This window comes from Leucopleurus acutus (assembly GCF_964270905.1).
Source record: "Leucopleurus acutus genome assembly, chromosome: 13".
Taxonomy (NCBI): domain Eukaryota; kingdom Metazoa; phylum Chordata; class Mammalia; order Artiodactyla; family Delphinidae; genus Leucopleurus; species Leucopleurus acutus.
The window spans coordinates 29679637-29704926 of record NC_139155.1 but is presented as its reverse complement, the minus strand read 5'-3'; the positions used below and the strand labels follow the sequence as shown (position 1 = coordinate 29704926).

The 25290-nt window shown below is 38.0% G+C and overlaps 1 long non-coding RNA gene across 1 annotated transcript in view; it reads left to right on the top strand.

Moving 5' to 3' along the window:
- The window catches only part of LOC309970501, a 221426-nt gene extending 206808 nt beyond the window's left edge, over positions 1–14618 (top strand). Inside the window, exon 2 of the long non-coding RNA XR_014326688.1 lies at positions 14270–14618. This is a non-coding gene — a long non-coding RNA (uncharacterized lncRNA). The remainder of the gene's footprint in view (positions 1–14269) is intronic.
- The last annotated feature ends 10672 nt before the right edge of the window (positions 14619–25290 follow it).

Genomic DNA, 25290 nt, shown 5'->3' with positions numbered 1-25290 from the left:
AAGATCATGAGAGATTACTACAAGCAACTCTATGCCAATAAAATGGACAACCTGGAAGAAATGGGCAAATTCTTAGAAATACACAACCTGCCAAGACTGAACCAGGAAGAAATAGAAAATATGAACAGACCAATCACAAGCACTGAAATTGAAACTGTGATTAAAAACCTTCCAACAAACAAAAGCCCAGGACCAGATGGCTTCAGAGGCGAATTCTATCAAACATTTAGAGAAGAGCTAACACCTGTTCTTCTCAAACTCTTCCAAAATATAGCAGAGAGAGGAATACTCCCAAACTCATTCTCCGAGGCCACCATCACCCTGATACCAAAACTAGACAAAGATGTCACAAAGAAAGAAAACTACAGGCCAATATCACTGATGAACCTAGATTGAAAAATTCTCAGCAAAATACTAGCAAACAGAATCCAACAGAACATTAAAAAGGATCATACACTATGATCAAGTGCGGTTTATTCCAGGAATGCAGGGATTCTTCAATACATGGAAATCAGTCTACATCATGCACCATATTAACAAATTGAAGGAGAATGATCATCTCAATAGATGCAGAGAAACCTTTTCACAGAATTCAACACCTATTTATGATAAAAACCCTGCTGAAAGTAGGCATAGAGAGAACTTTCCTCAACATAAAAAAGGCCATACATGACAAACCTACAGCCAACATCGTCCTCAATGGTGAAAAACTGAAACCATTTCCACTAAGATCAGGGACAAGACAAGGCTGCCCACTCTCACCATTCTTATTCAACATAGATTTGGAAGTTCTAGCCAAGCAATCAGAGAAGAAAAGAAATAAAAGGAATCCAAATCAGAAAAGATGAAGTAAAGCTGTCACCATTTGCAGATGACATGATACCATACATAGGGAATCCTAATGATGCTACCAGAAAACAACTAGAGCTAATCAATGAATTTGGTAAAGTAGCAGGATACAAAATTAATGCACAGAAATCTCTGGCATTCTTATACACTAATGATGAAAAATCTGAAAGTGAAATCAAGAAAACACTCCCATTTACCATTGCAACAAAAAGAATAACATATCTAGGTATAAACCTACCTAAGGAGACAAAAGACCTGTATGCAGAAAGCTATAAGACACTGATGAAAGGACTTAAAAATGATGCAAATAGATGGAGAGATATACCATGTTCTTGGATTGGAAGAATCAACATTGGGAAAATGACTCTACTACCCAAAGTAATCTACACATTCAATGCAATCCCTATCAAACTACCACTGGAATTTTTTACACAACTAGAACAAACAATTTCTCCATTTGTATGGAAACACAAAAGACCCCGAATACCCAAAGCACTCTTGAGAATGAAATATCGAGCTGGAGGAATCAGGATCCCTGGCTTCAGACTATACTACAAAGCTACAGTAATCAAGACAGTATGGTACTGGCACAAAAACAAAAAGATAGATCAATGGAACAGGAGAGAAAGCCCAGAGATAAACCCACACACATATGGTCACCTTATCATTGGTAAAGGAGGCAAGAATATACAGGGGAGAAATGAAAGCCTCTTCAATAAGTGGTGCTGGGAAAACTGGACAGGTACATGTAAAAGTATGAAATTAGAACACTCCCTAACACCATACACAAAAATAAACTCAAAATGGATTAAAGACCTAAATGTAAGGACAGACACCATCAAACTCTTACAAGAAACATAGGCTAAACACTCTATGACATAAATCACAGCAAGGTCCTTTTTGACCCACCTCCTAGAGAAATGGAAATAAAAACAAAAATAAACAAATAGGACCTAATGAAACTTAAAAGCTTTTGCACAGCAAAGGAAACCATAAACAAGTTGAAAAGACAACCCACAGAATGGGAGAAAATATTGCAAATGAAGCAACTGACAAAGGATTAATCTCCAAAATTTACAAGGAGCTCATGCAGCTCAATAACAAAAGAACAAACAACTGAATCCATAAATGGGCAGAAGACCTAAATAGACATTTCTCCAAAGAAGATATACAGACTGCCAACAAATGCATGAAAGAACGCTCAACATCATTAATCATTAGAGAAATGCAAATCAAAACTACAATGAGATATCATCTCACACCCATCAGAATGGCCATCATCAAAAAATCTACAAACAATAAATGCTGGAGAGGCTGTGGAGAAAAGGGAACACTCTTGCACTCTTGATGGGAATATAAAATGATACAGCCACTATGGAGCACAGTATGGAGGTTCCTTAAAAAACTACATATAGAACTACCATACAAACCAACAATACCACTACTGGGCATATACCCTGAGAAAACCATAATTCAAAAAGAGTCATATACCAAAATGTTCATTACAGCTCTATTTACAATAGACAGGACATGGAAGCAACCTAAGTGTCCATCAACAGATGAATGGATTAAGAAGATGTGGCACATATGTACAATGGAATATTACTTAGTCATAAAAAGAGACGAAATTGAGTTATTTGTCGTGAGGTGGATGGACCCGGAGTCTGTCATACAGAGTGAAGTAAGTCAGAAGAAGAAAAACAAATACCGTATGCTAACACATATATATGTGGAATCTAAGAAAAAAAAATTGTCATGAAGAGCCTAGGGGTAGGATGGGAATAAAGACACAGACCTATTAGAGCATGGACTTGAGGATATGGGGAGGGGAAAGGGTAATCTGGGAGGAAGTGAGAAAGTGGCATGGACATATATACACTACCAAACATAGGGTGTATAGCTAGTGGGAAGTAGCTGCATGGCACAGGGAGATCAGCTAGGTGGTTTGTGACCACCTAGAGGCGTGGTATAGGGAGTGTGTGAGGGAGGGAGATGCAAGAGGGAAGAGATATGGGAACATATGTATATGTATAACTGATTCACTTTGTTGTAAAGCAGAAACTGACACACCATTGTAAAGCAATTATACTCCAATAAAGATGTTAAAAAAAATGGACAGAAGATCTAAATAGACATTTCTCCAAAGAAGACATACAGATAGCCAAGAGGCACATGAAAAGATGCTCAATATCGCTAATTATTAGAAAAATGCAAATCAAAACTACAATGAGGTGTCACTTCACACCTGTCAGAATGGCCATCATCAATAAGTCTACAAACGATAAATGCTGGAGAACATGTGGAGAAAAGGGAATCCTCCAACACTGTTGGTAGAATTGTAATCCATTTTTAAGAACTGTATGGAGTTTCCTTAAAAATCTAAAAATAGTTCGTTAGGCATATATATGGAGAAAACCATAATTTGAAAAGATACATGCACCCAATGTTCATTGCAGCACTATTTACAATAGCCAATACATGGAAGCAACCTAAATGTCCATCAACCAATGAATGGATAAAGAAGATATGGTAATATATACAGTGGAATATTACCCAGCCATTAAAAAGAATGAAATAATGCCATTTGCAGCAACATGGATGGACCTAGAGATTATCATACTAAGTGAAATCAGACAGAAAAAGACAAATATGTGATATCACTTATATGTGAAATCTAAAAAAAAATGATACAAGTGAACTTATTTACAAAACAGAAACAGACTCACTGACTTCAAAACCCAACTTATGGTTACCAAAGGGGAAAGGTTGCAGGGGGATAAGTTAGAACTTTGGGATTAACATACACACACTACTATATAAAAAAACAGATAATCAACAAGGAACTACTGTATAGCACAGGTAACTACTCAATATTCTCTAAAATCTTATATGGGAAAAGAATCTGAAAGAGAATGGATTTATGTATATGTGTAACTGAATTGCTTTTCTTTACATGTGAAACTACAACATTGTAAATCAACTCTACTTCAATATAAACTAAAATTAAGTTAAATTTTTTTAATAAATATAATCAAGGATTAAGTTAAAAAATATTTTCACAAACTTATGTTAACCATGTTCTTTTTCAATTGATATTTATTAAACTAAATTTACAATTCTTCTAAAAGCAGAAGTCTGTTATGATCTGTGACCAGATAGGGTATAGAGGCCATAATCTGCTCTGCAGTGTAAAGTGATGAGACCTTAGGTCCTCCTGTAGAAATTATTTCTACTAATTCCTTGTTCAAAGTAAGGGCATAGGCTCTGGAGGCAGAGTACATGGGTTCAACTTCTAGCTTTACTTTTTACTACACAGGGACCTAGATCAACTTAGTTCACTTCCTTAAATTTCAGATTCCTCAGCTATAAGACCCAAAGGGTATGGTATGAGGATTAAATAAGAGATTACATATCAAGTGTGTGAGAGTATGGATAGAAAGATCACAAATACAGTTATGAAAAATTCCAAGACCAAAATTCCAACAGCTGTCAACTGCCTACAAGATTACAACCAAGCACCTTAGATTTGTATAGAATACTGTTCACAATATGATTCTTACATACATCTCAACATACATTCTTACATATATCTTATTTCTATCACTTCCCTTGAATTGAATTGTTAAAGTGATTGAAGCATTATCACAGGACTATACTTTAAAACTCTCCTCTCTGATATGTTCCTCTTCTACGTAGAATGCCCTCTGATTTTTGTCTCTGCTGATTTAAATTCTACTCATCTCAATTTCACAATGATCTGTCTCTAACTAAATGACTCTATCCCATGGTCTGGCATAAAACAGAGACATAATAGATGTACATGAACTTAATGAACTTGATGATGAATATCTCCTTAAGCATTGCACTGTTGGATGACCTCAGCTGAGCCACTGGAGGAGCAGGAGTAAGCCATCCTTTCCACCAACATTCACTGATCTCCTATAACATACTAAGTACTGAGTAAGGCTTTGGGAAAACAGCAAGGAGCAAAGCAGACTTACTCTCTGACATTATAGCAATTATAATAGACTACTGGGGGAGAAAAATCAATGATTGAAGTAAAACAAGTCTAAGTTTACTATTGTGATAAATGCAAGAGAGGAGAAAACATAGTGTTGTTAACAGCAGAAAACAGGGGGGGTTGGGGTAGATCTGACTTATTCAGGGAGATCAGTGGGTATGAGATTTGAAACATAACTGCAAGTTTACCAGATGTGTATGTTGGAAGGGATTAGAAAGGAAGTACAGATTAGATGGAAGGAACAGCATATTTTAAAAAAACCTACAAGTAGAGAGATCCTGTTCTAGGGAGCAGTTAAAGGAAATCCAGTGGGACTAAGTGAGTCCAGTGCACAGAAAGCAAAGGAACATATGACATGCTTGATAAGTCTTTGAAATGTTTTGAATAGCAATTCTAAGAGTACATTTTCAATACAACATATCCTTCAGTTCCACTATTACATGCAAGACATTAATATTTTATTTCAATGCACTATGATCATTCATGGAGAGGTCATGAATATTCAATTGGCATCAGTTGTGTGGAACACCTCCCCAAGAGCTGATAATCATAATAGGTGTAGTTTTAAAGTATTTGATACTTCCTTTTTATTAGAACTTCTTAAGTTTATAAATCCTTAAGTTTCTATTTTCTACCTCAAGCATGAATATATTACACATATATATTCTATATATCTATCTATATCTAGAATATATAGATTTATATTTATATCTGGAATATGTAGACCTATATATCTAGAATATGTAGATGCATCTATATATAGAATATATAGATATATTCTCTCACTAAGATTTGAACAGCATTTTTAAATCAATTTCTTATTTAAGAATTTATTTAATAAAAATATAACAGAAATTTGGCATCTTGATTATAATTAAGAAAATCAAGACTTGCAGATGGGTACACAGCTAGTAAATACCAGAAGTACAGTGAAAACATAGATCTCATTACTCCTCAACCATTGTTTATTCCACTGCCAGAGAAAGCTGTGGAAGCTTGCATCCCTGACAGTCTAAATGAGAGTCAAAACATGCTGCAGTTACTCTACAGGAACCACAGGAGTAAGGAACCCAAGCAGTTTTGAGCATCTAACTTCTTCCTTATAAGTCTCCCAAGGCAACAAATTCTCATCTACATACATACACACACACACACACACACGCATGCACACTGGAATAAGATATCTGTCCCCAACATATCAAGGGCTACAGCCTAGATAAAGAGACAAAGTTTTATGAAAATCCTTCTACTAATGTGATCAAAACCTTTCTCCTCTCCTAAGGAAGCATAACAGAATCCACGTGAGTGAATGATGTTATAGTAGGAATAATCCTGAATCCACTCTATTTTAAGAGTAAATTACAAAATATATACCCTATTATTAGTAGCAAATTACCTGTGACACGCCTCACAACATATAACAGCACAGCACATCAGTGTGTCCTGAGAGCTCAGTTGGGAAATTCTACCTTAAAAACTGCTTCTCACTTTTCCTCCCCACCTCCCCTTTACAATTTCTTTTTCTTCCCTCTCATGTGCTGCCTCTGCAGATGATTCTATTCTTTAGGTTATATGTGCTGATTATCATGAGAAAAAGAAGGAAGATCCAGGTGTTCACAAAAATTCTTATTTCCTCTCTTTGAGATGGACACACAGGTACCAGCCAGCCAGACTGAGAGGAACAAGCCACCTGAAGTCTTGGAAAAATGTGAATCTTTGCTGGCTCAAAAGTGCACACACACACACACATAAACAGAAATTGACACCAGCTAAATGAGCTCCCCCGCCTGCCCACATTTCTGCTGAAGGAGTCCATTTGGAAGCCCCTTTTAAGCACAGGAAAGGTGAGGCAGAGGGCAGGCAGGCAGGGGAAGATTATTTTGAGGGTTAGTTTAATTTATGAGGTTTATTTGTATTCTCTGTCATTCATCAGGAAACCTTGTAAATGATGTTTGTATGCACTAAACTGTGATAACTGAACTGATGAGTTAAAGACTTGACTGAACATTTAATGCTGCTTATTAAATAATTATGATGAGGTTTGATGAATGGCTCTGATTCCCTGAACTTCCAACTGAGATTTTCATCATGAGTTTCATTAGACAGATGTGGATGGAGCTTGCTGCAGCCCAGCTGCAAATGAGCTTGCAAAACATTTCAACTGGAAACCTTCAAAAGTGAAAAATTCAACTCTCTTGGTCTATTTTTCTTGGTCCCCAAACTAGCAGTTCATTTTCATTTGATGATAGAGTAGAGGCAAGTTATCCTGTGTCTCTTGGGCCATTTAAAGTATCATTGCAAGATTTCTCCATGCATACTTAATGAAACATTAATCTGTATTCTTTGTGAAAGGAAAAATAATATTCAACTTAAAAATAATTCTTATTCTTCAATGTCAATCACATTTCTTCCATAAATACTGGTGTAATGTGTGTCCAGTGCAGGTAAGAGTTGAGAAATGTTACAATTTATTGAAGCCAGTGAACTTGTTCAGCCTCTGAGCCAGTCATTTGTTGTAATGACATGTGTAATGCACTTTTGAAACTCCTTTGTACACTGGTATAATGGCTCATTAGACCATCCAACAATTTAATTTCAAATAAGAGGGCATTGCAAATATGGGATTTTTGTTTCATATCTTGAAACTTTTAAGTAGCTGTGTCTATTTGGGATGGCAGATTCAGTTTATTGGCAATTTGCATTTGTGTTTTATTCGTTGATGTTTTTCTACAGACAAGCTGAAAGTCTACTACACAATTGAAAGGAAAGTAGTCTATAGTGAAATGAAAGAAGCACTGAGATTGGAGTGAGCCAGGCTGGATTCAAAGAGGCAGTAGAAGGTGGAGTTTCAAGGCATGGGATCTGGAACCTCACTGCCTGTGTCTAAATCCACGAATAGTTGTAGAACAAATTACAGGATTGGAAGCCAAGACTCGCTGAGTTCTAGTTCTGCTTTTCTAGTGACCAAAATCACACCTGGGAAATCATTAAAATTCTTTGTCCTCAGTTGCCTCATCTGAAAAATAAAGATATTAGACCCTATACATGTTCATATTTTAAATTATTTGATAAGTTAGCAAGTAGTTCTCTAGAATTAATGTCACTTGCAATCACTTAAGAATATTTAATTGGTCCATAAAGTGTAATATTTTGAAAAAACAATTTTAAATATTTTAATGCAGTTTTGCTTATAATTTGCTGTACTTCTAGTGGCTTAGAAAAGTTAATCTCCCTTACCCTGAATTGCTGACTCTGAAATAAAAAATGAACAGGGTATCTAAATTCAATTTATTTTTATGTTAATTCAAAAATAGTTTGAAAGCCTTTAATAAATGACAGAGAAGCACTGGAGGCCATTAATCACAACTGACAACGTCTCTAGTATGGCCATGGCTTTATCCTGATGTTCAAACATTTTCCTCAGCCATATCCCTGATGGACAGATTTTTTTCCTGCATTAATTGCCACTGATCTCAGAGGAGAAAGAAGACATAGAGACAAGGCTGATATAAAGGGTTCAGACAGTGGATAAGGATGCACCATACCTTTGTTCAGGTATTTGATTTACAGAACGTGAAGGCATGAACAACAGATGTAAGCGATATCTTCAAATTGTGTCCTCACAATTATTATTGAGTCTACTGAAATAGTCTCAGCTTTTTTTTTTCTTAACATCTTTATTGGAGTATAATTGCATTAAAATCGTGTGTTAGTTTCTGCTTCACAACAAAATGAATCAGTTATATATATACATATGTTCCCATATCTCTTCCCATTTGCGTCTCCCCCCCTCCCCCCCTCCCTATCCCACCCCTCCAGGCGGTCACAAAGCACCGAGCTGATCATCCTGTGCTATGCAGCTGCTTCCCACTAGCTATCTACCTTACGTTTGGTAGTGTATATATGTCCATGCCTCTCTCTCGCTTTGTCACAGCTTACCCTTCCCCCTCTCCATATCCTCAAGTCCATTCTCTAGTAGGTCTGTGTCTTTATTCCTATCTTACCCTAGGTTTTCCATGACACTTTTTTTTTCTTAAATTCCATATATATGTGTTAGCATATGGTATTTGTCTCTCTCTTTCTGACATACTTCACTCTGTATGACAGACTCTAGGTCTATCCACCTCATTACAAATAGCTCAATTTCATTTCTTTTTATGGCCGAGTAATATTCCATTGTGTATATGTGCCACATCTTCTTTATCCATTCATCTGATGATGAACACTAGGGTTGTTTCCATCTCTGGCCTATTGTAAATAGAGCTGTAATGAACATTTTGGTACATGAGTCTTTTTGAATTATGGTTTTCTCAGGGTATATGCCCAGTAGTGGGATTGCTGGGTCATATGGTAGTTTTATTTGTAGTTTTTTAAGGAACCTCCATACTGTTCTCCACAGTGGCTGTATCAATTTACATTCCCACCAACAGTGCAAGAGGGTTCCCTTTTATCCACACCCTCTCCAGCATTTATTGTCTCTAGATTTTTTGATGATGACCATTCTGACTGGTGTGAGATGATATTTCATTGTAATTTTGATTTGCATTTCTCTAATGATTAGTGATGTTGAGCATTCTTTCATGTGTTTGTTGGAAGTCTGTATATCTTCTCTGGAGAAACATCTATTTAGGTCTTCTGCCCATTTTTGGATTGGGTTGTTTGTTTTTTTGTTATTAAGCTGCATGAGCTGCTTATTAATTTTGGAGATTAATCCTTTGTCAGTTGCTTCATTTGCAAATATTTTCTCCCATTCTGAGGGTTGTCTTTTGGTCTTGTTTACGGTTTCCTTTGCTGTGCAAAAGCTTTGAAGTTTCATTAGGTCCCATTTGTTTATTTTTGTTTTTATTTCCATTACTCTAGGAGGTGGGTCAAAAAGGACCTTGCTGTTATTTATGTCATACAGTGTCTGACCTATGTTTTCCTCTAAGAATATGATAGTTTCTGGGCTTACATTTAGGTCTTCAATCCATTTTGAGTTTATTTTTGTGTATGGCATTAGGGAGTGATCGAATCTCATACTTTTACATGTACCTGTCCAGTTTTCCCAGCACCACTTATTGAAGAGGCTGTCCTTTCTCCACTGTACATTCCTGCCTCATTTATCAAAGATAAGGTGACCATATGAGCGTGGGTTTATCTCTGGGCTTTCTATCCTGTTCCATTGATCTATCTTTCTGTTTTTCTGCCAGTACCATACTGTCTTGATTACTGTAGCTTTGTAGGATAGTCTGAAGTCAGGGAACCTGACTCCTCCCGCTCCGTTTTTCGTTCTCAAGATTGCTTTGGCTATTCAGGGTCTTTTGTGTTTCCATACAAATTGTGAAATTATTTTGTTCTAGTTCTGTGAAAAATTCCAGTGGTAGTTTGATAGGGATTGCATTTAATTTGTAGATTGCTTTGGATAGTATAATCATTTTCACAATGTTGATTCTTCCAATCCAAGAACATGGTATATCTCTCTATCTATTTGCATCATCTTTAATTTCTTTCATCAGTGTCTTTTAATTTTCTGCATACAGGTCTTTTGTCTCCTCAGGTAGGTTTATTCCTAGATATTTTATTCTTTTTGTTGCAATGGTAAATGGGAGTGTTTTCTTGATTTCACTTTCAGATTTTTCATCATTAGTGTATAGGTATGCCAGAGATTTCTGTGCATTAATTTTGTATCCTGCTACTTTACCAAATTCATTGATTAGCGCTAGTAGTTTTCTGGTAGCATCTATAGAATTCTCTATGTATACTATCATGTCATCTGCAAACAGTGACAGATTTACTTCTTCTTTTCTGATTTGGATTCCTTTTATTTCCTTTCCTTCTCTGATTGCTGTTGCTAAAACTTTGAAAACTATGTTGAATAAGAGTGGTGAGACTGCGCAACCTTGTCTTGTTCCTGATCTTAGTGGAAATGGTTTCAGTTTTTCACCATTGAGGATGATGTTGGCTGTGGGTTTCTCATATATGGCCTTTATTACGTAGAGGAAAGTTCCCTCTATGCCTACTTTCTGCAGGGTTTTTATCGTAAATCTGTGTTGGATTTTGTCAAAAGCTTTCTCTGCATCTATTGAGATGATCATATGGTTTTTCTCCTTCAATTTGTTAATATGGTGTATCACGCTGATTGATTTGCATATATTGAAGAATCCTTGCATTCCTGGAATAAACCCCACTTGATCATGGTGTATGATCCGTTTAATGTGCTGTTGGATTCTGTTTGCTAGTATTTTGTTGAGGATTTTTGCATCTATGTTCATCAGTGATATTGGCCTGTAGTTTTCTTTCTTTGTGATATCCTTGTCTGGTTTTGGTATGAAGGTGATGGTGGCCTTGTAGAATGAGTTTGGGAGTGTTCCTCCCTCTGCTATATTTTGGAAGAGTTTGAGAAGGATAGGGGTTAGCTCTTCTCTAAATGTTTGATAGAATTCGCCTGTGAAGCTATCTGGTCCTGGGCTTTTGTTTGTTGGAAGGTTTTTAATCACAGTTTCAATTTCAGTGCTTGTGATTGGTCTGTTCATATTTTCTATTTCTTCCTGATTCAGTTTTGGCAGGTTGTGCCTTTCTAAAAATTTGTCCATTTCTTCCAGGTTCTCCATTTTATTGGCATAGAGTTGCTTGTAGTAATCTCTCATGATCTTTTGTATTTCTGCAGTGTCAGTTGTTACTTCTCGTTTTTCATTTCTAATTCTATTGATTTGAGTCTTCTCCCTTTTTCTCTTGATGTGTCTGGCTAATGGTTTATCAATTTTGTTGATCATTTCAAATACCAGCTTTTAGTTTTATTGACCTTTGTTATCATTTCCTTCATTTCTTTTTCATTTATTTCTGATCTGATTTTTATGATTTCTTTCCTTCTGCTAACTATGGGCTATTTTTGTTCTTCTTTCTCGAATTGCTTTGGGTGCAAGGCTAGGTTGTTTATTCGAGATGTTTCCTGTTTCTTCAGGTAGGATTGTATGGCTATAAACTTCCCTCTTAGAACTGCTTTTGCTGAATCCCATAGATTTTGGGTCATCGTGCCTCTATTGTCATTTGTTTCTAGGTATTTTTTGATTTCCTCTTTGATTTTTTTGGTGATCACTTCGTTATTAAGTAGTGTATTGTTTAGCCTCCATGTGTTTGTACTTTTTACAGATCTTTTCCTGTAATTGATATCTACTCTCATAGCGTTGTGGTCAGAAAAGATACTTGATACAATTTCAATTTTCTTAAATTTACCAAGGCTTGATTTGTGACCCAAGATATGATCTATCCTGGAGAATGTTCCATGAGCACTAGAGAAAAATGTGTATTCTGTTGTTTTTGGATGGAATGTCCTATAAATATCAATTAAGTTTATCTTGTTTAATGTATCATTTAAAGCTTGTGTTTCCTTATTTATTTTCATTTTGGATGATCTGTCCATTGCTGAAAGTGGGGTGTTAAAGTCCCCTATTATGAATGTGTTACTGTTGATTTCCCCTTTTATGGCTGTTAGTATTTGCCTTATGTATTGACGTGCTCCTGTGTTGGGTGCATAAATATTTACAATTGTTATGTGTTCTTCTTGGATCGATCCCTTGATCATTATGTAGTGTCCTTCTTTGTCTCTTCTAATAGTCTTTATTTTAAACTCTATTTTGTCTGATATGAGAATTGCCACTCCAGCTTTCTTTTGGTTTCCATTTGCATGAAATATCTTTTTCCATCCCCTTACTTTCAATATGTATGTGTCTCGAGGTCAGAAGTGGGTCTCTTGCAGACAGCAAATATATGGGTCTTGTTTTTGTATCCATTCAGCCAATCTGTGTCTATTGGTGGGAGCATTTAATCGATTTACATTTAAGGTAATTATCGATATGTATGTTCCTATTCCCATTTTCTTAATTGTTTTGGGTTCGTTATTGTAGGTCTTTTCCTTCTCTTGTGTTTTTTGCCTAGAGAAGTTCCTTTAGCAGTTGTTGTAGAGCTGGGTTGGTGGTGCTGAACTCTCTCAGCTTTTGCTTGTCTGTAAAGGTTTTAATTTCTCCATCAAATCTGAATGAGATCCTTGCTGGGTAGAGTAATCTTGGTTGCAGGTTTTTCTCCTTCATCACTTTCAATATGTCCTGCCACTCCCTTCTGGCTTGCAGAGTTTCTGCTGAAAGATCAGCTGTTAACCTTATGGGGATTCCCTTGTGTGTTATCTGTTGTTTTTCCCTTGCTGCTTTTAATATGCTTTCTTTGTATTTAATTTTTGACAGTTTGATTAATATGTGTCTTGGTGTATTTCTCCTTGGATTTATCCTGTATGGGATTGTCTGTGCTTCTTGGGCTTGATTCACTATTTCCTTTCCCATATTAGGGAAGTTTTCAACTATAATCTCTTCAAATATTTTCTCAGTCCCTTTTTTTTTCTCTTCTTCTTCTGGAACCCCTATAATTCGATGTTGGCACATTTAATGTTGTCCCAGAGGTCTCTGAGACTGTCTTCAGTTCTTTTCATTCTTTTTTCTTTATTCTGCTCTGCAATAGTTATTTCCACTCTTTTATCTTCCAGGTCACTTATCCGTTCTTCTGCCTCAGTTATTCTGCTATTGATCCCATCTAGAATATTTTTCATTTCATTTATTGTGTTGTTCTTCATTGTTTGTTTCATCTTTGGTTCTTCTAGGTCTTTGTTAAGTGTTTCTTGCATTTTGTGTATTCTATTTCCAAGATTTTGCATCATCTTTTCTATCATTATTCTGAATTCTTTTTCAGGTAGACTGCCTATTTCCTCTTCATTTGTTAGGTCTGGTGTGTTTTTATCTTGCTCCTTCATCTGCTGTGTGTTTTTCTGTCTTCTCATTTTGCTTATCTTACTGTGTAAGTCTCCTTTTTGCAGGCTGCAGGTTCGTAGTTCCCATTGTTTTTGGTGTCTGTCCCCAGTGGCTAAGGTCGGTTCAGTGGGCTGTGTAGGGTTTCTGGTGGAGGGGACTAGTGCTTGTGTTCTGGTGGATGAGGCTGGATCTTGTCTTTCTGGTGGGCAGGTCCACGTCTGGTGTCGTGTTTCGGGTGTCTGTCAACTTATTATGATTTTGGGCAGCCTGTCTGTTAATGGGTGGGTTTGTGTTCCTGTGTTGCCAGTTGTTTGGCATAGAATGTCCAGCACTGTAGCTTGCTGGTCGTTGAGTTTAGGTGGTTGTTGGTGTTTAGATGGAGATCTCTGGGAGATTTTCGCCATTTGATATTATGTGCAGCTTGGAGGTCTCTTGGGTACCAGTGTCCTGAAGTTGGCTCTCCCACCTCAGAGGCACCGCACTAACTCCTGGCCACAGCACAAAGAGCCTTTCACCCACATGGCTCAGAAGAAAAGGGAGAAAAAGTAGAAAGAAAGAATTAGTAGAATTAGAAGTAGAAAGAAAGAAAGAAAGGAGGGAGGAAGGGAGAGAGGAAGGAAGGAAGGAGGGAAGGAAGGAAAAAAGAAAGAAAGAAGATAAAGTAAAATAAAATAAAGTAAGGTAAAATACAATAAAGTTATTAAAATAAATAAATAGTTATTAAGAGAAAAACAAAAAAACGGATGGATAGAACCCTGGGACAAATGGTGGCAGCAAAGCTATACAGACCAAATGTCACACAGAAGCATATACATCCACACTCAGAAAAAGAGGAAAAGGGGAAAAAATCATAAATCTTGCTCTCAAAGTCCACCTCCTGAATTTGGGATGATTCGTTGTCTAAAGGAGGCAAGGAAGGAAAGAAAGAACGAAGATAAAGTAAAATAAAATAAAGTTATTAAAATAAAAAGTAATTTTTAAGAAAAATATTTAAAAAAAAACAGACAGATAGAACCCTCAGACAAATGGTGAAAGCAAAGCTATACAGACAAAATCTCACACAGAAGGATACACACTCACAAAAAAAGGAAAAGTGGAAAAAATAGTAAATCTTGCTCTCAAAGTCCATCTTAATTTGGATGATTCGTTGTCTATTCAGGTATTCCACAGATGCAGGGCACATCAAGTTGTTTGTGGAGCTTTAATCCGCTGCTTCTGAGGCTGCTGGGAGAGATTTCCCTTTCTCTTCTTTGTTCTCACAGCTCCCAGGGTCTCAGCTTTGGATTTGGCCATGCCTGTGCGTGTAGGTCACCTGAGGGCGTCTGTTCTTTGCTCAGACAGGACGGGGTTAAAGAAGCTGCTGATTCGGGGACTCCAGCTCACTCAGGCCGGGGGTAGGGAGGGTCAAGGATTGCAGGGCGAGCCTGCGGCGGCAGAGGCCGATGTGACGTTGCACTAGCCTGAAGCGGGCCGTGCGTTCTCCCGGGGGAGTTGTCCCTGGATCACGGGAACCTGGCAGTGGCAGGCTGCACAGGCTCCCCGGAAGGGGGGCGTGGATAGTGACCTGTGCTCGCACACAGGCTTCTTGGTGGTGGCAGCAGCAGCCTTAGTGTCGCATGTCTGTCTCTGGGGTCCGCGCTTTTAGCCGCGGCTAACGCCCGTCTCTGGAGCTCCTCTAAGCAGCGTTCTTAATCCCTTCTCCTCGTGCACCAGGAAACAAAGGGGGAATAAAAAGTCTCTTGCCTCTTCGGCAGGTCCAAACTTTTACCTGGACTCCCTCCCGGCCAGCCGTGGCGCACTAACCCCCTGCCGGCTGTGTTCATGCCGCCAACCCCAGTCCTCTCCCTGCTGACCGAAGCCGGATCCTCAGTTCCCAGCCCTGCCCGCTCCGGCGCGGGAGCAGACAAGCCTCTCGGGCTGGTGAGTGACGGTCAGCACCGATCCTCTGTGCGGGAATCTCTCCACTTTGCCCTCTGCTCCCCTGTTGCTGAGCTCTCCTCGGTGGCTCTGAAGCTTCCCCCTCTGCCACCCTCAGTCTCTGCCCGTGAAGGGGCTTCTAGTGTGTGGAAACCTTTCCTCCTTCACAGCTGCCTCCCTCTTGTGCGGGTCCCATCTCTATTCTTTTGTCTCTGTTTTTTCTTTTTTCTTTTGCCCTACCCGGGTGCGTGGGGAGTTTCTTGCCTTTTGGGAGGTCTGAGGTCTTCTGCCAGCGTTCAGTAGGTGTTCTGTAGGAGCTGTTCCACGTGTAGATGTATTTCTGGTGTATCTGTGGGGAGGAAGGTGATCTCCGCGTTTTACTCCTAGTCACGGCTTTATTTGATTTTTTTGTACCTTCTTATTGACTACTACTTATGGACTTTTATAGATGGATGGGTAGATGATAGATAAATAGATAATAGATAGATAGATAGACAGATAGATGGATGAGTCCATGAATAAGATAATACATTTAAAACTTGAGGCACATAGGAATTTCTTACCAGAGAGCAGTAGAACCTGTTTTCTAGCCCACATTGATGGAGGGCTCTTGACCCACTCCCCCTCCTCCACTGCACAGTGAGCCAGTAATGCAGCCTTTTTTATTGGCCTATCACCTGGTCTCCTCTAACATCCATTCCTACATTTTTTCCACTCCCTTTTAGTTCTTAAGAGAGCAAATCCAGGAGCCCTACCCTAGGGATTTAATTTTAACTGCTGCCACTATCCTGTGATCAAAGCTGTATCATAGCAGGTCTTCCAAATATATTTTTGCATTTTGTCTCAGCTGAAAAATTATTCTCTCTGACATCCTGCCCCTAACATTTTATTTTTCTGGACTTTTTGGTTATCTGGCATTCAACTTAAGATTAACTAATAGTTTCCTCTAGAATAACCTCTAGCCTTTTTTTACATTTCTGTTTCCCAGAAGCCATCTCCCTGTTCCAAATATATGGCCATCATGACCTGTTTTGGGTTCTGAAATTGCCCCACAACCTCACCTTATTGGAAATAATTGATAAATAGCTTAAGCACGTATCGATTGATCTCTAAAAAGGGGGAGGGAAGATTTTGCAATAATGAATTAAAGAATATCCAAAACAAAGTTAGTGAATTTTACGAACCACCTGAAAACTAGCCCCTTGTGCTATTCAGAAAGCAATCAACATCTGTTATTAGTGTAATTTGAGGATAAAGGGAACAATGTTAAGTTTCAGGATAAGATAGTCTCAGCACAGTGGGAATAGGCACCAGATGAACTCCTATAAATTACTGGTAGTCTCCACATTCACCGGGAAGAATGACTTTTCTGCAGCTATTTCAGCTCAGGTGTTCCTTGGTAATAAATATTCCCTGAGAAGTCAAGCAGAAACTTCCAAAGTTGAGGGGAAAGGAGGAAAACTATGTGAACGTAAAGTTGGAAGTTGGTCAGCACACCAAACTTCTGGGCCACAGCTGACTGGAGTATGGTCAGATCTAACTTGAAGCAACAGTTCCTTTACAGCCCTTTATGGTACCTTCCCTCTCACATTCCAATCCCTGTAAATTCATTTTCTACCTGACAGCCCAGGTTCCTCCTTTCCAAAACATATCCATTCCTATACTGTTCCCTGAGTGTTGCAGATTTTTGTTTTCCAAACATCGCTCTTTAATTTACAAATTTTGTTTTAATTTCATAAGAGAAAAAAATTATTTGTGATAAATAGGGTTTAAAGCTGAGATTAGATTTATATTTGGACAAAGACTATAAACAATTAGTCAATTATACAAATGATTTTCTATAACAGGTAAATTAAGGTCCATGGGCTAAATCTGGCGTGCTGCCTATTTTTGTAAGGACTGCCAGTGAAGAATGGTTTTTACAGATGAGCATTTGTGAGTGATTTGATGATAGGAAATGCTAACTTTGAGCCCCAATTCTATTAAATGTTATCCTACCCTAAATAATTAATTCTGTTCAGTTTCCTGAGGCTGCCATAAAAAGGTATTACAAACTGGGTGACTTAAAATAACAGAAATGTATGCTCTTTTATGGAGGCCAGAAGTCCAACATCAAGGTGCATGCAGGGGCACACTCTTTCAAAAGTTTCTAGGAGAGAATCTTTCCTTGCTTCTTTCAGCTTCTGGTGGCTCCCACCATTCCTTGGCCTGTGGCAGCATAGCTCCTATCTCTACCCCTGTCTTCCCTAGGTCTGAATATCGGCATCCCTTCTCTGATAAGGAAACAAGCTATTGGATCTAGGGCCCACACTAAATCCAGATGATGTCATCTTGAGATCCTTAATTGTATCTGTAAAGACCATATTACCAAACATAGGTTCCTGACGTTAGGACTTGAACTTATATTTTTTGGTGGACACAATCCAACCCACTACAATATATTTATTTTGCAGAAAAAAATGTACTTAATTATTATAATCCTTTTAAAATTTTATCATAAAAGTGTTTGAAAAGTTGTTTCCTCTTTTACTATATATAAATACTATATAATAGCCTCAATTTTGCCTCTTGACCCACAATGGCTAAAGAAAAATTTTACTGACCTCTGTTCTATATTGTAGCCATTGTCTATGCCTAAATATTAGACCCAGATCTTCTTTTCTATTTTGTACTTATTATCTAGTTCTTTTGTGTCACAAGTGAATAGTTCTTAGATTTTTTGAAGAATGGTTTTTATAAGAACTTATTCATCATACTCCCTTGGTTGTAGTTTTTTTCATAAAAGGATACACAATGGAAACACCACACAAAAAATAGCACTGTCAACACATGCAAATTAGTTTGGAAATTGGTTGACTGTAAACAAATTACTCAGTTGAAAGCTATAATAAATACCATAATTAGTTGTCTTCAAGCCCATGATAGTTTAAATTTAACAGGTTCCTCTCATCCCCAGCCACCCAACTTCCAAAAAATCCAAACAAAAATATGTAAAGTAAGGATATGATTTAGTACCAAATATAAAATGTATGTTTTATGCTTCAGAAGTTGACTTTGAAAAGTGTTTAAAAATTTTTACCTAATACCAAATCAAAATGAAGATGGAGTATGAAAATCCAAAGTGGAGAAATGTTGCATCACTAGGGAATAAATTATGGAGTTAACATAGGTTAAACTTATAACACCAGTAATAAAATTCTTGTCCTATGTTACTGTGTGGTACATCAACATAACAGCAAAAGAATCAAGAAGGAAGTAGAATGAGTCATGAGGTCACTGAGATTTCTTTAAGTCTGGATTCAGACTTAACTGCCTTTGTGAAAGGAGGCCAGCAATGCCTTTGAAGAAAGCAAGCCAGTAATATTACAAAATGCCAAGGCAATGATTAGTGAAAATAAGCCAAACTTCCATCCTCTTCTACATTCCACTACCTCTAAATAAACTGAATATATCATATAAGAAAAAGTCCCATAAACCAAATAATTTCCCACAAAGTTCTTATCTGCTAGATAAGAAATATTGTCAGAAGTAGTTGAATACAAAATAAGAAATGAAAATCATCAGTTAAAATAAAGAAACCAAACGATTCCAGAATAATTTTGTTCCAAGAAAAATGGTGACATTTTAGCCACTACATAAATTCTGACACACAATAGATAACAACAAGGAAGTTCCAAGTTTCTTTTCTATCCAAGATTCTGGGACTAGTACTTAAGTCTTTTAGGCAATCATAAAACAGACGGTTTCACTAGCATTAAAAGTCCATCTTTTTTTCTCCATTTGCTCTAAAACAGGACAATCAGACTAAGGGAATAGTCATTACAGTTTCACATGGTTGTTGTATGCATGATAATCTGATGTATATTGTTCTTGAAGCTATGGGGGGAAATGAGGGAAGGTGTGGCAGGTTTCTTATTCCAAACAAAAGCATCACATTTATAATTGTATTGGCCAAATGCCATACAAAATTCTTGCTATAAGCAGATAGAGACCCCAGACCCTGGGTGAGTAAAGTGAACTAAAGGCTGAAATACTTTGACCACCACCATGGAAAAATGACTGTAGGACAGGCCAAAAGGCCTAACTCCAATTCATGCTCTCATAGTTCAGTGTGATGGGCAGACAACATAAAGTTTTCAGTAATAGTTAAGAAAGGGAAAATATAATTTCTTTCCTCTTCAGTGGCAGTGATTTATTACATTTTGACTTTGGATGTTCTCAGGTTCAGACATTTTCTTTATTGACTCCAGTCTGTGACCAAGATCCAGACTGGCAAGAGCTACAGAGCCTGGAGATGATGAAAAGCAGCCCAAAGATCAGAGATCAAGAACAAAGACTGAGGTCCAAACCAGAAGAGAAATAAAGTTTTGTATTCCATTCTAGTTCAACTCTTTCATTTGGGCTAATCCAGCTTGCAGAGTTCCTGGGAACTTGTCAAACCTCAAGTTCCTTCCCTTGCCACAAGCTAACTAAAGCTAAACTGCCCTGCTAGTTTGAGCCAAAAATTAGGGTTGTTTGGGCTTTGATTTTTTTTTTCTTTTTTATCTTTTTGGTTAGCATTTTACCTTTGAAATCAACTTTGTGCTAATCAGTGTACCCCAAATCATCTGCCCACAAAATCATCACATGGAAGTCACTCTCAGGCAATAAGAAGTTTTCCCTTCCAGTTATTCTGAAATGTTGTCCTCACAATCAAAGTGACTTGAAAGATCTGTATGAGTATGTATGTAAGTGCAGGTGGATGCATACTGTATGTGTATATTGCATATGTATTTTCCTTCAGAGTAATTTAACCTGTCAATTTGATACAATAGTCAAATAGAGAATGTGCCAATAAATAGATTTTTCCTTATATATACTCTCCTTTCTCTCACTTCATCTATATCCACACAGTGATAAAATCAATTTCCATTTAATAACCATTAAGCCATTAGAGGATCATCAACAGTTTCTTGACAGAGCACAAAAGACTATACTTTCAAGGATCATTTATATAGTTTGTTACTGATGGAGCACATATTTTTAAATGGTAAGATGGGTTTAAATAACAGAAGAGTTATTTTTAGTTGAGATAATGTGTATATCATGTTATAATTTTAAGGATAAAGTATCTTACCAATTTCCCCAACTGTTGTAGTTGCGCTACTACCTGACTATAAGATGCTGTAAGTGATTTCTTAAGATCCCTTTGCCTCCTTGTAGTTAATTCTATGGTGAGACCATAACTTCAATCCAATTCAATGGACTCTTAGAAGCCCTTCCATGTGTGCAACTTTAGTTGGTGCTGTGGTAAGTACTTTCCAGGGGAAAAAACAAAGCAAGATATTTGCCACTGGCAAATGTACAATTCTTATAAGAGAAGCAAGATTTATTATCTTGCACACAAAATTTAGAGACACAGTGCAAAGAGAAGCACAGGGAAAGTATGGTAATTAATGAGGTGCCAAAATGAGAATAAAGACAATAACAGAATAATAAAAAAGTCCAAACTGAGTGACATGTGTGGGCTGGAAATATCACAGATCTTAGAGATCAGGGAACACAAAGGAGAAGCATAGTAACTAATTTCCTTACCTTCCACCTTCTCCCCAGTCCAACGGGGGCCATTATGAATCCTGATCTCTCAAAATATTATTACAGCACACTACCTTTTCAGAGTTAGACAGAGAAGTGTAGGAGGGATACCAATGGAAACAAAAGGGTTAAGGAGATTTTGAACTGAATTTAAACCCTGAGATAGAATTGATGCATCTCCTTTGATTGTTCAAAAGCCAATAGAATCCCCTGATCCATTCCATTCCATTTATTTCTATCATGCTGTGATAAAGGATAGAGAAGACTTTTCATACTCTAATAAGTGAATAGCCCTGCCTCTCTCATTGCTTCTGCATCTTTGCTGATCTATATTTCTCCAGTATGGATGGATCACCACTAACAGGTTCGACAGACGTTATAATATCATTATGCAAATGCAGGTTCACTGCCACTAGGGAATCCTACAGACTGATCACTTCATTATCAGCCTTATCAGAAAATACAAGAGAATTGTGTCCCATACTCAGTGAAATGAGAACATAATTCAAATTAACTGCTTTACTGTCTGACTATTCTATAGTCTAGGGTGGGAGATGAGGACAGCTGATTTTGAAAACTGAGATATCATCAGGCATTGCTCCACTGAGGTGCTGCCTGAGCTGGCTTCCTGTGCACGTCCTTCTCCACTGATCTCTGCCTTCTTTTCTGCTCCAAATCAGGGCCTATGCTAAGGCATGTTGCAGCATTTAATTTGTTCACCTGCTGTCATATGTCCTTGAAGAATGTCTTCCTTAGAATAGAAGCAGTTTAGTCCTGTGCCTAGAGAGGCAGATTGTTTAGTGGAAATCTCTCAGACCTTAGAATCACATGACCTGGATCCTACACTCTAGGCTAACAGTGTGACTTTGCACATTTTACAGAATTCCTGTTTCTTAAAAGTCACTTGGCTTATGTAGGTTCTTACCTATAAAATCAAGGAGTTAGTGAAGACAATCTTCAAAGTCCCTTTTAGCAGTAACATTTTATTTCCTGGAATTTGAATCTGAAATATTTTTCCAAGTCTTATTTTATAAAAATAAAATATGACTATTGTTACCTATCCCAACTAGCAATTATCTCTGGATCCTATTAAAGTGGTGCATGTAAAATTATAGCAAATTCATTAGGAAAATTAATGTGGTATTATTATTAATAGTAACATTAATGGACTGGGTACTGTAGACCTGGGTTCAGGTCCTAGCATTGATCGTCCTGTGCTGGGGTCACCTGGTCCAGGTGCTCAGCTCCCACCTTTACACCTAATTCAGAATGTGCCTTCAATGTCTTCTTCCTGGAAAGCTCCTGCTTATACAAAACGTAGCACTTAGTTGTCACCTTTTTAGTCAAGTCTGCCTTCTGTATTATAACCCTCTGATCAGACTTCTACTACATCATTTATTCTATCATAATATAGTTGTTTGTATACATTTTTCTCTATTTCTGGCTGTGGGCTTCTAGAAGAAGTAAATTATACCTTTTTAAATGTTTACTTCTACCATTGTCACTATAGTATGCCATACCTGGTACATACTAAGGCTCAATAAATACTTGATCAAGGCAGGTCACAATGGACCCAACTCAGAAAGAGCTGATAACAAAAGTCCTGTGAAAAACATGGTATGAAGGACAGTGTCTCCCAGTGCCTTGGAGAGGTGGACATACTATCCCATGACCCCAAAGGAGAAGTCCCAGAAAGATAGCTCCGTAGACCCCCAGTGCCTGTTGGAGGAGAAATTGACTCATTAATCTAGGGGACCTGTATCAAGAAGGCCATAGCTAATGTCTATGTTGCTGAGAGCCCCTCTCTAAATTGCCAACTATGTTAGTTCTTGAATGACGCCAAGCACAAGGGTCTGCCAGCAGAAAGTTGAGCAATTTTGACTGAATTGTGGCACAGAATCTAGAGTCTATACCTAGTCTTTCATTTTATGAACCCTTTGCTTCTGAAACAATCCCACTTGTCTCTATGTCCCTGAAACAAGTGAGGAGTTGAACACAATGCCTTTGTCAGAAATCCCAGTTTGAAACACCAGGACAAAGGTAGCACCCACCCAAGTGGTAGATTAATGCCATACTTTTAATTACAGTTCTTTTTTTAAAATTTTTATTGGAATACAGTTGATTTACAATATTGTTAATTATAGTCCTTAAAATTCACCACACAGATTTTTTCCCCTTTGGTCAGGGTTCATAAGCAGAAGTTTTACTAGGCACACAAAATATTGTTGCTGAATGAAAGAATGCAAGAATGAGTATGTAAACACATGCTTCAGCTCCTTCATTATTTAGTTGAGCACCTGAGATTTTGAGTCATTTAGTAACTCAGAAGGCAAAGACCTAGTAAACAGGGAGCTGTATACTCATAAACTAAAGTTGAAAGGACACTTAGAATTATCTTGTCACCATTCATTTGACAAAAGAAATTGAAAACAAAAAAACGCTGGAAATCTTTTTCCTAGATTCCTTAATTAATCAGTGGCCACAATACTTCTGGCTTCTAATCTGGCGTTATTGTTCCAAAACCACCAACAGTGGGATCTGTTCTTTTACAGGAACCTCTGGCTTCAATCACTGATGGCAAAGTTCCTAATGCTGAGTGAGATCCTCTTAAAGTCTGGACATATTCTCTTAGGAAATCACTTATAAAGGTTCAGGACATTCCTTTATTCCACAAATAATTATTGTATTCCAAATGTCTGCCAGGCATTCTCGTCAAACTAGAGAGATATTCAAAGACAAATATGCTGTTTCCTGTCTTATAGACACTTAGAAATTCACACAACAATATAAAATATTAATATTAATCAGTACCCTTTTTCCTTATTCCCCAGCTCCCTGCTGGCCACACCCAAGGACTAAGCAGAAGATACATGGATCATTATAATGGGACATGATAGATGAAAAAAAAATACTCAAATTCAAGCGGCCAAATCTCAAGAGAATTTTTTAAGGGAAGAATGGTGCCAAACCATATTTACTTCAAAATTCCAAGGACATCTACATTGGTTTAGTAGTTTCTGCAGCCATGAGGGTAAATTTTGGAAAATACGAGGGAACCATTTCTTTAACCCCGTGGGGGTGGAAGCATGCTGGACATATTCCTTGAAGTCAGAAGGTGTTGGTAAACACAGGAACCAGCACTTTCTCTCCTCTGGAGGTTTCTGAAAGTGTGAAGTTCATGGAGGAACCTTGTGTCAGTGGAGCATAAAGAAAATGTGGCACAGTTGCTAAGATTGATCTTGGGTGGCTTCAACCTGCAGTGGCTTGAAGCAGGATCTCGGTTCCCTGGCCAGAGATTGAAGTCAGGCTGCAGCAGTGAGAGAGTTGAATCCTAGCCACTAGACCACAAGGACCAGTGGCCAGTGACAAAGTGCTGGCCCATTGGCTTTGTAGAAATGAATTTCCACAAAGAGATGGAAAGTAGTGAAAGAAGTAAAGTGGAGGACAAAGAGTACGTATGAATAGACACACACGGGTGGGCTCAGAGAAAGAGTAGTGCCTTTGTGGTAGTTTGAATCACTTATATGGAGCATTTCTTCTGGGTTTCCTCTGGCCAATCAACTTGCTTTGCCTGGCTCTGAGTTCATATTTGGTTTAACTCTGGGTCCTCTTCTGTGTGCATGCACATCTCTTAGCCTAGATAGATCTAGCAAAGAGGCCTATGGATAGGTTGACATCACCTACTATGGGTGATGCCCCCTCCTTTTTTGACCTCTGAGGAGCCTTTCTGAGCATGTGTAGTCAGAAAGGTCTCCTTGACCTCAAGAATGAGAAATATGTGGTCTCTTTATCTCTTATCTGGGTAGGGCTCAGCTCCTCCTTGCCACTGCTGTTATCTTTATCTTGTAATATCTGTCTACAGAGAACAGACTCCAGCTGCTCAGCCTGGGGCCCATCTATCTCCTGCCTCCAGATGGATGGGGATGGAGGGGACAGAGAGGGTGCTATATCCCAACACCAATTCCCCACTGATCTCAGGGAGTTTTGAAGAATACCAGTCTGGTTCTTAAAACAAGGGAAGGTGCACAGAGGCTAGGCAAAGCAGAGAAGGTAAAGGAATCATTGAGCTGGTGTGGACAAAGGTAGATCCAGCCACTACTTCTGTGTCCTCCTTGCTGGGGAGCTAGAATAAACTTGAATATTGCCTGAATAAAC